This window comes from Chlamydotis macqueenii, chromosome Z (genome assembly GCF_036417535.1).
Source record: "Chlamydotis macqueenii isolate bChlMac1 chromosome Z, bChlMac1.mat, whole genome shotgun sequence".
NCBI lineage: Eukaryota > Metazoa > Chordata > Aves > Otidiformes > Otididae > Chlamydotis > Chlamydotis macqueenii.
In genome coordinates, this window is record NC_141593.1 from 64,271,510 (window position 1) to 64,287,766 (window position 16,257).

The following is a 16,257-nucleotide window of genomic DNA, read 5'->3' on the forward strand; positions in this document are numbered from 1 at the left end:
CATGTGATTGATGAGAACCACGATTTGCAGTATCCTCTTCCAACATTTGTCACTTAAATTAGGCCTACATGTTAGTATATGTTTATTATTTTTGCATTACACACATTGTGTAAAACCACTCCTGAGACCAGGTCATTATTTTTCATATCTGCTATATTTTTCTGAAGAAAATTGTGCATTGTTTCAGGTCATTTTTGAACAATAAAAATTTCACACACAAGCTGATCTAGAACTCAGCATAGCAGAAAAATATTTGCAAGTAATAACAAATAATTTCACTAGATTTTTATTGGGCTATTTTCAAATATAGTTGAATGCATTCTGTTCACAAAAATAAGAGCTTTTCCAAATATTATTATTAGATAATAATGGAAGTGCTCGAATTATCATTCTGAAATTTTCTTATTGTTTCAATAATGTTGTCCCTTCTTTAAACAACTCTGAATATTAGTCTCAAAGAGTAAGCTCTCCAATTTTAAAATACAGGTTATCCAAAGAGGGATCAAAACCAAGCCCATGCAAGTTGTGTGTCCAAATATGTTAGTGTAATGAAACAGAAATAAAATCACAGTTAAAAGACTGTAAGCATAAGCTAAAATGTGTGGGAACAAAACACAGCCATCATTCTTTAACAAACACAAAGATTTCATTTATCAATTGCACCAATGAAAACTGACCACTAACTTTCTTTAAAAAAGAGTCAAACCATGAGATGGTCCCAGGTTTGCCAAATGAGGGAGGCTAACATTTACTTAGTTATTTCACTTTGTGATTTTGTGACAAACTGTAAAAGCTATTTATGGCTTCAGAGTCACAAGCAAAGACAGAGCTCAAGTCTTTCTCCAAAGAATACAATAATATGAGCATCTTTTGCAGTAACAGGACTTGTGGCACTTACTTCAGCAGAGCTGATATTTCATTCATCAGCAGGTAAGGGTGCGCATGCGTGCACACACAAACACACACATACACTAGTTAGTACATTAGGGCAGAGCAACACATTTTTAAGATATATGCCCTTTACAAAGTTAACCAATAGATTAAAAAGGCTTGAATTTTCCATTTTTTGTTGTTGAAAGATCATTTTTTCTGTTAGTGAGCACTTAATAGATTCCATAAAGCAATGAAAATAAAGAAAAATCTACTCAGCTTTATAAATCAGATACATACGACTGGATTTAAGATGAATGTTTTAAGCAAACTGGGAATCACATGCTTTACTTTTCTCTTAAAATTACACACAGGCTAATGGAATAAGAATAAAAGAAAAAATATATTTTTATTCAAAACACCTCTAGCATTGCAATGTTCAATAACTTGGTAACAAAACACTGCAGTAGATGGATAACAATGACTGTTCTTAACTGTAAACTGCAGATTGTTCTAAGGAACAACCTTTTGTTCTCTAGTTTCTCAAACTGTTTATGATCAAATAGTATCAACTTCATTACCTTCTCAATATGCTAAAACAAACAAAAAACCAAACAAAAAGCCCTAACACACGCACACACAAAAAAAACCCCAAACTAAACCAGTTTTTTAATACAATGAGACAGTTGACAAAAGGTCTCTGTCTAATTTGGGAAATCACCATTATTAGGCTACATTCTTTTCATTCTTAAACATCCAAAGCTTTACTTGCTAAAACTCATCGATAATAAAAAAATCTATCCCATTATATATTTAGATTTCTTTGTGTGGATATTAAAATAAACTATGTTCTGAAATTAAGAGTTAAAATACCTCCTCTTGTTTTCCATACATATTTGCCTGTATAAATATACTTCATCATTTTACAAATTACAGTATTTATATTAAAGCTTTTGGTCAGCAAATCATTACAGCTTAACACTAACAAAAAATTGCTGGATTTTGGTTCTGTCTTTAAATCATTTTTCGAGATCATGAAAATCAGCCAAAATGAGTGACTGCAAATAATATAAACAACACATTTATTTAGAAAAATAAATGGAAAATGCTGCTTGTCTGTTAGATTTCTCCATGAAGTATAGACAAATGACTAGAAAAATTTTATGTCAAATATATATTACAAATGATGTCTTTGTAACAGTAACTGGACTATAATGTCAATGTTCAGTTGGAACGTTTTGGATGTATAATTCAGCAGACTAAACTTCTTGGCTGCTAATATGATAAAAAATGGATGCTATTAAAAAAGATTATATCCCCTTTTTAAATACACCTTATCATGTTGATGCTATTTCATATATATACATATATATATATGTATGTATATGTATGTATTTATTTAAACCTAAGAAAGGACAAGAGTCCTTTCTACAAAGAGATCCCCATAGTGAAAGACAGCGCAAATGTTTTTCTTCAATTCTAACTTTCTAATTCCTTTTGACGCCCCGGCAAAATATAGCTTGTTCTGGTCAAGAATCTCCTGGGGCCATCTGTGCAAATGGCGGCGCACATCATTACCCTGAATGGAAGTGACAGTGCAAATAGTAGAAGTGCATTGAGATGCAATCTCTAACAGCTGAACTTCTTCAAAGTTGGATGGAGGACAGGAGACAGCATCCTTTTAAGCAATTTAACATCACCGATGCCCTGTTCCTGTATGGCTTTGAATATGTACAAGGGATGACAGAGGTCTTTCCCCACAGACAGTGACATTCCTCTGTTACAGTACATGCATTCATTTTCTGCTATCACCTAAGTGCTTCATTTCTCCTTTTGGCTACATATTGAAATATTTTTGGATGCTGGCTGGATCCATGAAAACTAATTATTTGTAACTCTGGTTGCTTTGCACAGAACTCAAGTGTCAGGCTTGGAGACAGCAGTTTCTGCAACGGGGCAAGACATTTAGTCCTCTTTATTCTTCTTTCCCACTAAATGGAATTTAAGGCTGTGGCTTTTGCGAGGACTCAGCCTGTAGCTGTCAGATCTGAGAAAGATGATTCACTGCAGATTACACTCGTGATCAGTTGTGCTCTGACTTGAAGGGATTTTCTGTTCTCCACAGAGGGCCAGGTTCCCAGTTACTTCTCAGATCTGGCCTGCAAGAAGTCACAATGACGAATCTGATATGCAAGAAATTAACTGATGTGCCTCCAGATATAGATACTCCTTCAAGCCTGAAGGTGCTGTTAAAGAGAAAAGAGGACAAGGACAAAGTTATAAAAAAGTTACTTTAAACAGACAAAGTTAATAGTAAACATAACAGAATTTTGCATGATTGTTCCACTCTTCATGTATGCAAGAGCTCAAATAATTATGATATTTTGAAACTTGACCTTTTATATTTGTACATTATTATTGATAACAAGCCTTGGTTCTCTGCTGAGGTAAATGGGTTTTTCTTCAATAGTGTCTTTGGAATCACATTATATTACACCGCCTGAGAAACTCATTGTTACTATCCTAGGTTTTGAAGTATACGGAGATGTTGAAATAATTCTTTTTAAATCATTTTTTAAATTATTATTTTTAAGAAGATTACCCTTCTTAACCTACTTAACATAACTATTCAGCTTAGCAATATGCTTTAGGGCACAAAATGAAACAAGAACTCCTGAGATCTTAAAAATAAAGAGCTATATATTAAGTAGTTGAAAAAACCCCTCCAATAATTCAAGTCTAATTTAATCTGAGAACCTAGATTCTAATCCCTGCTCTCAAATTAAATACCAAGTGAATTCAGCAGAAGTTTGTCACTTGACAGGTAAATTTCCTAATCACTAAAATACTATATATTTTTTTTTTATTTTGATCTTTCACATTCCCTTTTGTGAAACTGCTTTAATTTGTATAAAAAACTAAAGTAGCCCTAGATTCAGGGAAAGATAATAATGCTCCAATCTAGTGCTGAGCTTCACTGACTTACTGAATTTCCTTACTTTATTTATGAGACAAGATAAAGCAGCATTAGAAATAGAGATCTTGGGATACTTACCTGTTTGGTAACTAGGGCACTAACTTGGGTTAAATGATTAAGTTCACACCTCCTGAGGAAAAGAATGAGAACTTCCTCTTCCAGTGTTGGTGATTTTCCAGTGTTAGTGATTTACACCCAGAGCTACATACTGCAAGGAGGACGAAAATTACTTCTCTACTATTTGTTTTATGAATCTAGCCCTTCATTCACATCTCCTCTTATTTCATGTTGACTACAATGCTTCAGTTTGATAAACATTGTCAAGGCATAGGACAGAATCTGAAGTTGGTGTGCTGTGAACTCTTTGTAATTTTTTTTTGCCCACAACTAAAACAAAATAACAGTTATTCAGGGAAACTTAATTAACTTTCAGGATTGTAACAGTGGCTCAATGAAACCCAACAGTCTAGCAAATACAGTATAATAATTTATGATAAAATTGGTCTGGAAGGAAAATTTTTTCCTAGTCAACTATTTGGGCTTTGGCTCACATTATTACTGAAAAACACAAGTATCCTAAATGTCTGTTAGACTGTTATTTTTTAACTAAGGACAGTCTTCACATCACTAGAAACACACAACCCTTTTTCAGGTGTCACATTTTCTGGCTTCAGTTACATTTGGGCTAATGATTCATGTATGCTAATACCTCATAAAAATCACAAAAAATGAGATTGTATTGCCCTTGAACTCAGCTTAATTCTTATGAAACAGGATGAATATGTACAACAAACACATTTGTAAAAGTAATAATAATAATTATTAAAAAAATTAAAAATATTATTTGTTGTCTGTCAGAAAACAGTTGTTCCTCAAACTTATTCTGAATACAATACAATACAATACTGAGCAGCTGTAGGGATGAAAAAAAACGTAATTTTGTTCTTTTCCTCTAGGTTTCAATTCACAATGCCTAGAAAACCAGCAAGTTGTATATCAGATACCTGGATTCCTCTACCATCTCTCTAATTTAGTTGTCAGCCCACACAATTTGCTTCATTCCCAGTCATAGAACAACATGACATCCACCTTCATTTCATCACAGGAAAGTCTGCCTTTTGTTTCTTTATATCTCTGCTAAAAAGCACAAACTGCACCACTGTGAAAAATGTGATGTACCTCTCCACACTAATAAAGAATCTGTTCAAATTAGAAGATTACGGTTAAGCTTGGTTAGTGAAAAATTCAGAAGGTGGCAATGCCTGCATTAAAAACATATGAAGCGGTTCCTCTTGTCACTTTAAAAAAAAAATCTGTAATTACAAATCATTTTTTGTATACATAAAGAAGGCAGGGTGAGAGAGAAAATAGGCCAATAATTGGCAAAAAGTGTCTATTAATTACAGATTCCTATCCTAAACTGTCTAGTTCTTAATTCTACAGTTTCTACTATTTTGACAGTGAAACTTTACATTCAAATCAGTACGCTTAATTCATCATCACAAAATCCCTTCATTACACCATACTCTGTCAATATCCTCACAGTGAAAAAACCTGACCTTACTAGGCAGCTAGAGTTCAGACAATTTACGGGAGACTATTTTCTTTACTTCACATACCTTCTCCTCCCTTTCATTACTTTGACAGCCCTATTGGGTCATTCTCTTCCTTCTACATGTTCAGTATTTAGTTCCAAAAAATAGAGACTCAGAGAAACCAATGTCATTGTTTTCCCTATTCAAAACCAGATAACTACTCTTTTATAGTAAAAAACTGTATTTTACTTCTCTGCCAGTATTACACAAAAAACATCTGCTCCCTTATGTTTCCCTCTGTTTACCACAGTTGTCCTAAAAACAGAAAGTGAGTCCGGTCCGATCTACCATGACATCCTCCTCCTCAACACAACCATGACCATAATGTTACTGCACAGAGTGCGATGCAGAATACTGCAGATGGAAAATATTAAGGGAAAAGGCTACTAATGGGAAACAGTCTTTCGCCTCAGATCTATGGGATGGCAATACATACACAGGTTAGCATAAACAGTGATTTGCAGGTTTGGTACTAAACAGGAAAATGATAGGAGAGGACATATATGCAAAAAGATACTTAAATGCAACTTTCTATGCTGGGTCTAGTGCCTTTTACCAAGAAAAAGGAGAAAACAACTAGGAAATGCACTTCATATTCAATTGAGAAAGAGAGATTTACTTGATTAATACTAAGCTATATAATTTCTATATAATTTTAGGAGTCTGATAAAAGCACCTGACGGACTAGCCTAATTAAGAACTCCATGATTTGGGCTATTTTCATAGAATCATAGAATGGGTAGGATTGGAAGGGACCTTCAAAGGTCATCTAGTCCAACACCCCTGCAAGAAGCAGGGACATCCCCAACTAGATCAGGTTGCTCAGAGCCTCATCCAGCCTGGCCTTGAACGTTTCCAGGGATGGGGCCTCCACCACCTTTCTGGGCAACCTGTTCCAGTGTTCTATAACTCGCATCGTAAAAAATTTTTTCCTAATTTCCAATCTAAATCTACCCCCCTCTATTTTAAAACCATTACCTCTCATCCTATTGCAACAGGCCCTACTAAACAGCCTTTCCTCATCTTTCCTGTAGGCCCCCTTAAGGTACTGGAAGACCGCTATCAGGTCTCCCCGGAGCCTGCTCTTCTCCAGGCTGAACAGCCCCAACTCTCTCAGCCTGTCCTCATAAGAGAGGTGCTCCAGCCCTTTTATCATCTCCGTGGCCCTCCTCTGGACCTTCTCCAACTGGTCCATGTCCTTCTTGTGCTGGGGGCTCCAGAACTGGACACAGTACTCCAGGTGGGGTCTCACCAGGGCAGAGTAGAGGGGGAGAATCACCTCCCTCGACCTGCTGGCCACGCTTCTCTTGATGCAGCCCAGGATGCGGTTGGCCTTCTGGGCCGCAAGGGCGCATTGCCTGCTCATGTTAAGCTTCTCATCCACCAGCACTCCCAAGTCCTTCTCCTCAGGGCTGCTCTCAATCTATTCTCTGCCCAGCCTGTATTTGTGCCTGGGATTGCCATGACCCAGGTGCAGGACCTTGCACTTGGCCTGGTTGAACTTCATGAGGTTGGCACGGGCCCACCTCTCCAGCCTGTCAAGGTCCCTCTGGATGGCATCCCTCCCTTCCAGCGTGTCGACGGCACCACACAACTTGGTGTCGTCAGCGAACTTGCTGAGGGTGCACTCTATCCCACTGTCCATGTCGCCGACAAAGATGTTGAACAGGGCCGGGCCCAGCACAGACCCCTGAGGGACGCCACTCGTGACCAGTCTCCACCTGGACATCGAGCCGTTGACCACCACTCTCTTGAGTGCGGCCATCCAGCCAACTCCTTATCCACCGAGTGGTCCGTCCATCAAACCCACGTCTCTCTAGTTTAGAGAGAAGGATGTCGTGCGGGACAGTGTCAAAAGCTTTGCACAAGTCCAGGTAGATGATGTCAGTTGCTCGTCCCTTGTCCACCGATGCCGTCACCCCGTCATAGAAGGCCACCAAATTGGTCAGGCACGATCTGCCCTTGGTGAAGCCATGTTGGCTGTCACCAACCTCCTCCTTGCTCTCCGTGTGCCTTAGCATGGTTTCCAGGAGAATCTGCTCCATGACCTTGTCAGGCACAGAGGTGAGGCTGACCGGCCTGTAGTTACCTGGGTCTTCCTTGTTCCCCTTTTTAAAAATTGGGGTTATGTTCCCTTTCTTCCAGTTATCGGGGACCTCACCAGACCGCCACGACTTCTCAAATACGATAGCCAGTGGCTTGGCAACTTCATGCGCCAGTTCCCTCAGGACCCGCGCATGGATCTCATCAGGTCCCATGGACTTGTGCACCTTTAGGTTCCTCAGATGATCCCCAACCTGCTCTTCGAGTACAATGGGCAGTTCTTCATTCTCGCAGTCTCTGCTTGCACCAGAGACAGCACAGATACCATAGTTTGGACACGTACAACAAATGCTCTTAAGGGAAAAAAAAAAATCACACAGTAATAAAACCTCCTAAACACAGTATACATATTTTCCAAATATTGTTTAAATAGTAATGACATCTGTTTCAGTTACTCAGTTATACCTGAAGGATACAGAAATATTTAGATACGGGCTATTTTATCTATATTACCTTAGGATTTTACTCCTTTCAGATAAGAAACTTTTTAGCAGGGCTTGTTGCAATAGGATGGGGGGTAATGGTTTTAAAATAGAAGGAGATAGATTCAGATTAGATATAAGAAATATTTTTTTTTACAATGAGGGTGGTGGAACACTGGAACAGGTCGCCCAGAGAGGTGGTGGATGCCCCATTCCTGGAAATGTTCAAAGCCGGATGGGGGCTGCACACAACCTGATCTGGTTGGAGATGTCCCTCTGCCTTGCTGGGGGGTTGGACCAGATGGCCTTTAAAGGTCCCTTCCAACCCAAACCATTCTATGATTCCATGATTCTGTAAGATGCATTGCTATGCTAATTCCTGCAATAGAAGAAAGAATTCTTGAAAGATAAGGGAATACTTTTGTAGAGGTTTGGTTTTTTTTTTGGCTTGTTGCTATTGTCCAAGAAATCCCCATCATGATCCTTGCTTTTTTTTTTTTTAGATATAAATTTAAATAACAGATTTCAAAACACACACAGCTTCAGTCAGAAACTAGAACATTTCAGAATAAAGCTGTCTATGTTTTAAGATTAAAAGAATTCTTTTGAATGTAAAACCAGTGTTTTCACCAAGTATTTTATTTCTCCATCAGCATTTTAACTACATAAGCCAATGTTAGCATTTTTGTGTTGTGTGGCATAGCACTGTTGAGACATCTTTCTCTGTAAAAACTGAAACAACACAGAATATTAACAAATCTACCACCACACTTCTTTGTAATTCTTCCTATATTTTTCCTCAGAAGCTTCAGAATGCTATTTATGTGTGATTGCCTCACCCTACTGTTTCAGTCTGTAAGTAATTTATTTGCCAGTGAGCAAACAAGAATTAGCTTTTTTTTTCTGCTACAGTATGATATAAAACTCGAGCTATCTTTCATTTCAAGGAACAAGGCACAGATCTTCCTAATTTTCATTTACAGTTAGGTTTCTGATGTAGACTTGTTTAAAAAGCAAGGCCAAGTACACTTAAATGCTTGTCAATTAACAACTGTAATAGAATATATACACATACATGTAAATATAAATATATATCTATTGATGCATTATTTATATACCCAATGTATGTATATACATATAATGTATATATAATGTATATAATGTATATAATGTATATATATTAATCATCTCTTTCTTCTGACTTGGGTTAGCTACAGGGCAGATCTTGGACAATATCCACAAGACTGCAGTTTGCAAAGTCACATCCAAAGCCACGGTTCAAGTGGCCACTGCAGTTGCATCAACAGCAGTAGGCGAGCAATCAACATGAAAACTAGATTGAGTCTGTCTATATAGAAGTAGTCACACTTCAGCTTAGTTATATTCCTGGAAAAGATATGCTAATGATACTACGGAAATGAATTTCATGTATTGACAGCCATTCTAACATCTAGTGATGATGCTTGAACAGTAGATACAAATTGTTTAGCTGTAAGGTCTTTTAATACAGAATGTATTTAACTATTACTTTATGAGAGATTACTGAAATAATTTATACCAAGTGTTTAGTGGACAATAATTAAACCATAAGGCTAGCCTTGCATATGAGGCACTTAATTATACAAAAGGAAATCTGGATCACTTTTTGGTTTGGCTGTAGATTTCCTTTGAGATCCAAGCAATACTTTTAATCTACATGTTACAAGTTAACAGAATTTTATTTGACTCTATCCTTTCCACCCTCTGCAGATTTCTGCTTCATCTTTTCAGAGTACAAATACTCTGAAACGCTGAACCTACAAGCACTAAAGCACTGAAGAATTAAAACAAGAGAGTTTTGATGCTTGTTGAAGGCTCCCTTGAAAGAACAGAAACAAATAAACCCCACATCGCGAGTGGCAAACACAAACTGCTTATTGCAGCATCCTTCTGCTGAATATCAGAGGGATGGGGATGCATGGCTAGGTAAACCTGAGGCCTACTGCTGCCTTCCCAAATTGAGGCTCTGTATCCAAGATGCATAAAGAGAATCTTCTATAGTGATATGGAAAACAATACAATTCAAGGAACCCACCTATTCATTCTTACTGCATTTTTCTTTTGTTTAAAAATTAGGCTTTTAAACATAAAAGCTAGATAATATGTGATCCTATTTTAATCTTTCTGCCCTTATTTTTGCCCTCCTTTTCATGCTGAGTCAAAGCACATTTAATCAATTAGCTTGGATGCACATCTGTGTCAAATAGAGATAGAACAAAGACTAGGAAGAGATACAAAAGACAGCTAAGTCCCTAACAGAAGTAACCTTCTGTTTCTAATGACTAGTGAAAAACTAGCTTGAGGAGTTGGTTACAAAGTTTATCTATGTAGTTTAACACACACAATGCCATAGCAAGCAAGTAATTAAACAAAAAATATTGGGTATGGAGTAGCTTTGCATTTGCAATGAGTCGTCAAAGAATGTCACATCCTGTACCTAGAGCTGGGAAGCTTCCTATCAATGACGTACCTATTACCTCTTTGCTTAATCTAAGGACCTTGCCATCGTCACCTTCCTACATTTTAGTTATTGGCAGAAACTAGAAGAGATGGAAGGTGTGACAAGTTAGAAAAGACACCAGCTCATACTCCATATGTGCCAGTGTTTTTTCTGTAAAAATTCAGATTTCCTGTGGTTTGCTTTTACATCAGTCAGTTGCTGAAGACAACTACGTAACAGAAAACAGGATGATAATACAAATCCTTGTGAACCTACACTCACTGAATAAAAACAATTTATTTGAGTATACGGCATCATCTACATGCCAATGTAAAGAAAAGTTTTATCAGTCAGTGACAGGGACATTAGTCTCAGGGCAAGTGAAAGTTCACACTGGATAGTTAAATGCTTTAAAGGACTTGCTTCTGCTAGTATGCAAAAAATTCTAGTTTCAAGTTTCAATTTTTAGATTTTAGAGGGCTTTTTTTTTTGTATAATTACATGTCTTAAAGTGAGATATGAACGGTTTGAAAGCCATTATTCCCAGAGTATATCTGTCTTCCAGTTGACAGGTGTAACCTTTTTTCATTCAGCCCGGAGCTAGGAAGGATGGATGATAAGTGAGCTGGCAGTTCTCCGTTTGCTTATTTAAAAAAAAATATGTATATGGGTGAAAGAAGCCGTGTAGGATACAATGTAACTATCAATATTTCTGCCTTTTTTTGACATTTACTGATCTTTCATCTATTTCAAATTACTCAAGCAATCCAGTAGTCTTGTAGGATTAGGCCTACTTTGCAAGCCAAAAGGACTCATAAGAAAAGGGTTTTCTGTGCTCTATCTGGACACTGGTATGTTTGTAGCTAGGAATTTTTAGCTGCTAGAAATTATTGAGTAGCTCACAGTTGAATCTTGATCAGATACCTATAGATGCAAGAGAGGCCCTGAGACAATGGAGTAATGGGATAGTGTTTACTACAAGTCTCCAGACTTTGGCAGCCTACTGGATGACTTTCTGACCATAAGCTGCAGCCCTTTTTCACCACAAGGCACACTAGAAAGGATTGCATCTACTGCTTGAGACTTCATGTATCGTAAAAGAAAAATAGTTTAACTTCTACACATTCAATTACCAAGACTTAACCAGCTACTTTCTTGAGCCCCTGAGGAAATCATAGAATCATAGAATGGTTAGGGTTGGAAAGCACCTTCAAAGGTCATCTAGTCCAACCCCCCTGCAAGGAGCAGGGACATCTCCAACCAGATCAGGTTGCTCAGAGCCTCATCCAACCTGGCCTTGTGTGTTTCCAGGGATGGGGCATCCACCACCTCTCTGGGCAACCTGTTCCAGTGTTCCTCCACCCTCATTGTAAAAAATTTTTTTCCTAATATTTAATCTAAATCTACCTCCCTCTATTTTTAAACTGTTACCCCTAGTTCTGTCACAACAGGCCCTACTGAACAGTCTCTCCCCTTCTTTCTTGCAGGCCTACTTGAGGTACTGGAAGACTGCTATAAGGTCTCCCCAGAGCCTCCTCCTCTCCAGGCTGAAAAGCCCCAACTCTCTCAGCCTGTCCTCACAGGAAGGCTGCTCCAACCCTCTGATCATCTTCGTGGCCCTCCTCTGGACCCCCTCCAACTGGTCCATGTCCTTCTTGTGCTGGGGGCTCCAGAACTGGACACAGTACTCCAGGTGGGGTCCCACCAGGGCAGAGTAGAGGGGGAGAATCACCTCCCTTGACCTGCTGGCCACACTTCTCTTGATGCAGCCCAGGATGCGGTTGGCCTTCTGGGCCGCAAGGGCGCATTGCCTACTCAAGTTGAGCTTCTTGTCCACCATCACTCCCAAGTCCCTCTCCTCAGGGCTGGTCTTAATCCATTCTCCACCCAGCCTGTATTTGTGCCTGGGATTGCCATGACCCAGGTGCAGGACCTTGCACTTGGCCTGGTTGAATTTCATGAGGTTGGCACGGGCCCACCTCTCCAGCCTGCCATGGTCCCTCTGGATGACATCCCTCCCTTCCAGCATGTTGACGGCACCACACAGCTTGGTGTCATCGGAGAACTTGCTGAGGGTGCACTCTATCCCACTGTCCATGTCACTGACTAAGATGTTGAACGGGATTGGGCCCAACACGGATCTCCGAGGAAATCATAGTTATCAGGCAGAAATTGAATGGGAACAGCAAAAGATATTCTAAAAATGTAACTGAATATATTCTTAGACTGGAAGGCAAAAAAAAAAAAAAAAAAAAGCCAAAAAAACCAAACCAAACCTGTAGCTAAGCATCAGTAAATTACCTAGCATCTTCATAAGCCTTGTATTTCAGCAATAACATGCATGAAAGAGATCAATCTGACATGACATTTACGTTGAAGATGCATGAAAAAATCTTATTATGGAAAGTACTATGTATTGTCTGGGAGTGTTCAAATGCAATTAATGTAAACCTTGGTAAAAAGCTCTGATTTGTGAAGTGGTACATACTCTGTTAGAATGTGCATCATCTTAAAATCTACTTATTCACTGTCTTATTCCCACTTATTCACCACTCCAAACCTAACAAACCATATGCAACTGATGTTTAAACAGCTCAATATCATTTTATCAGAAATATCAGCATTAATATTTTTCTTTGTCATTCAGAATGATGCCTTTTAATTTATTTTGAGTAATCCTAAAAATGAGCTTCCAGAATTCTGCTATGTTGGTGTGACATAACAGTGTATTTGAAACAAACATGTAACTTTGGGGTAGCCCTGGAAAAAGGCAAAAAAAAAGGAAGATCAATATTTCACCTTTTCATTTTGCAGATCTGCCATGGGTCACTTTACTTCTGTAGCCTGTTTAAGCATTTTAAGCTGAATGACCTGAAGTGTAGACTTGAGTGATACAACACTTTTTGACAAATTTAGTGATCACTGTTTTTCTCCATCCAGCTCTAATGATGTATAATGTTATATAGAACTGGATGGGATAGTCAAACACAAGCTCAGCAATAAATCCTATCTCCGCTTAGCCTTTAAGGAACTTAATTTCTCTCAATTATTAGCACAGACATCCCTATCAAAATCTACACATGTGAAAAATGTAGTAAAGAACTACTTCAAGTGCACAGCAGCATGTGCTAAGTCCCAGTAGGAAAGCGGACAATTACACAGGCAATGATCTATCCCTGTTTCAGATCTCTTTCCTTAGTACAGGAAAAATGCAAAGCCATAAAACCTTTCATAGTGTCCATCAGATATGCTTAAAGGTTTGTCTCACAATGAACATAAAATCCTTTTTTTTTTTTTGGTTGGTTGGTGTTTTTGTGTTTTTTTCAATATCAACATTTGTGAACCTCAAGACCTTTGTTGGTGCAGATTGGCTTGCTGACTGAAAATCGCTGGCCATCCCTGCTTCAACATAAGTATCCATGCTCATCTGGCTTTGGAGCGATTTGCTTAACAAAAAAAAATATTCACGCCAACAAAAGCAGCTCAGAATTCAAATACAGACAGTTAAACTCTCCTGCTAATGCTATTCAGGAAAAGGTTACTAGCAAAATGTGCAATCTCGCGCTTTGCACATTAAGCACAGGCCTCAAATACAATGTTTGTCTGGCCAATAAAACACCACAAACGCTTGGGCCAGCAATTCTGTGAGCTGTTCATGAAAGAGTTTAGTCATTTTGATGGACTGCCTTGAAGTTGAAAACAAGAATAAAACCTCTGGATTTATTTATCTAAGTCAGTTAATCAGATACATAAGAAAGTCTGCAGCAAAATCCCGATTCCAATCAGACAGCGGTACATGCTCCGGGCCATGCGGACTGGAATTATGTTTGAAGCACTGAATGTACTGTGTGCCCACTGAGTTGGCTAAGGTCCTCTCCAGTGTTGTTTTCCAAGCCACAATTCAAACTAAGAGATTTTGCAGCTCTTCAGATAAGTCACAGATGGTCCTCTGCATATTTGAAACATCTCTTCAAGCATTTCCTCCTCTGCATGGGACAGAAGGCCAAAATCATTGTTAATTCTTTTTCAAACAGAATGTACTTTCTCTCTGTCAAGATATACAGCAAAGACACTTGCTTTGTTTTCTGTAATTGATGCACTGAGAAATGGTTTGCTCTTGCTGAATGAGCCAAAATTATTAGAAGAAAGCACTTAATCTTGAACAAAGATTCCCAAATCTTACAAAGTATACAGTTACAGTTAAAATTATATGCAAAATTTTCAGATTTTCTGAATTTATTCTATTTTGTACACCACTTTTCTTTAAATCCTACTCTATAGTCTCTTAACTTTCAGTTTCTGCTGTTTGAAACCAAGTAAATTCTCACTTACATATCATCCAAATGCCTAAAAGAAACCAATCTTCACTGCTGTGACCTTGCATGGGAAGGTGATATCTTCTCTTGAAGTCATCGGAAATTACAACTGTTTTGATGCTTCTGCAAATGCTCTGAGAGGTGTCTTCTGTCCTCAGTGACTTCTTCAGTGTCCATCGTTCCTCTCCATGGAACAGAGAGTGTAAGAGTGAGCAGCAATAAAAAAAAAAAACAAACTGAAAAAGACATGATGCCTAAGAAGCTCTGTGTGCTATCTCTGTCAGAGCCTGGAAGAGTCTGGTGGACAAGCAACTGCCACCTATCTATCAGAAAGATTAAAAAAAAATAGCCCTGACTAGCAGATAATCTTTGATTTCTCATAATTATACTATTTTCCTATGTTCCTTCTTTTCTTTTGAAACTAAAATGTCCAAAAAGAAGGACTAGTGTTAGTTTAGATAGACAACAGCCTATCTAAGACAATGACCACATATTAGCAGTTCAAAAGACCAACTTACTTAAGGTGGGGCAACTTTCAGGAAAAGGAAAATTGCCCAACACGTATGACACTGCTGTATCAAATATGACAATGGGGCAAATTCAATGTATTTGGTGAAGAGCAGCAATTAGGTCACTACAACAATAGTAGATAAAGGAATTTACACAGTCGGTTATTGGTTGCCCTGATGGTGCAGTAAGCCAGATATAAGAAAACAAAGCAAGGTGGCAAAAGCAATGCATCCAGAAGGAAAAGAGGACGGAAAGCCTACTGAATCCATAATTTGTGTAATTCCCTTGCTAACAGTGGAAATGTTGCTCCAGTCATACTGCACCCTGTTTTGTTTTGGTGGGTTTGGGGTTTGTTGTGGGGAATTTTTTTTGTGCAAAGAATTGTGCTTTGGACAGCACAATGGAAAGGTGCAGTACTTACTGTAAATCCTTAGCTCACCAAGTGACGCAAAAAATAAAACAGCTTCGTATTTCCCTTGTAAACCCAACAAGAGAAGCTGGAACTTTGGTCTGATGAAACTTTCTCCTACTGTTAATATTTAAAAAATTATGAATCCTTAATATCACTGCTCCTTTTAAAAGTTATCCAAGAACCTCCTAACTCTTAATGCCTAAAAGACCCTCTAATCAAGAGCACTACAAAAACCTTTAAGTGAAGGAAAATGTACTAGCTTGCTTTTATTTCCAATACGTATATTTCATAGCCACAAATGTGTCCTGGGACAACAAACTGGGATAATAAACTCAATCATCCGTATCAATAATTAGAAGCACATGCTTACTGCTTACAAAGAAATACTTAGCTTTCAAAATATGTTCCCTGATTTTAAAAAAATGCATCAATGTGTAAGCATCACTAAAAGAAAAGACGTTAAATTTACCTTTGTAAATTGTTTTACCTGTGTCATAGTGGTTTTCCAATGAGAAAGCAAGGAAATAGAAAACCAGCACGAAATAAAACAAGCTTTTAGCATGTGGGTATATA

At 38.1% G+C, this 16,257-nt stretch overlaps 1 protein-coding gene across 1 annotated transcript in view; it reads right to left on the reverse strand.

Annotated features, from left to right (window-relative positions):
* Positions 1 to 210: 210 nt before the first annotated feature.
* PRR16 (proline rich 16) overlaps positions 211 to 16,257 on the reverse strand; it is a 164,079-nt gene continuing 148,032 nt past the window's right edge. The window contains exon 3 of the mRNA XM_086770725.1: positions 211 to 3,116. The gene's annotated coding sequence lies outside the window, so the exon portion shown is untranslated. The remainder of the gene's footprint in view (positions 3,117 to 16,257) is intronic.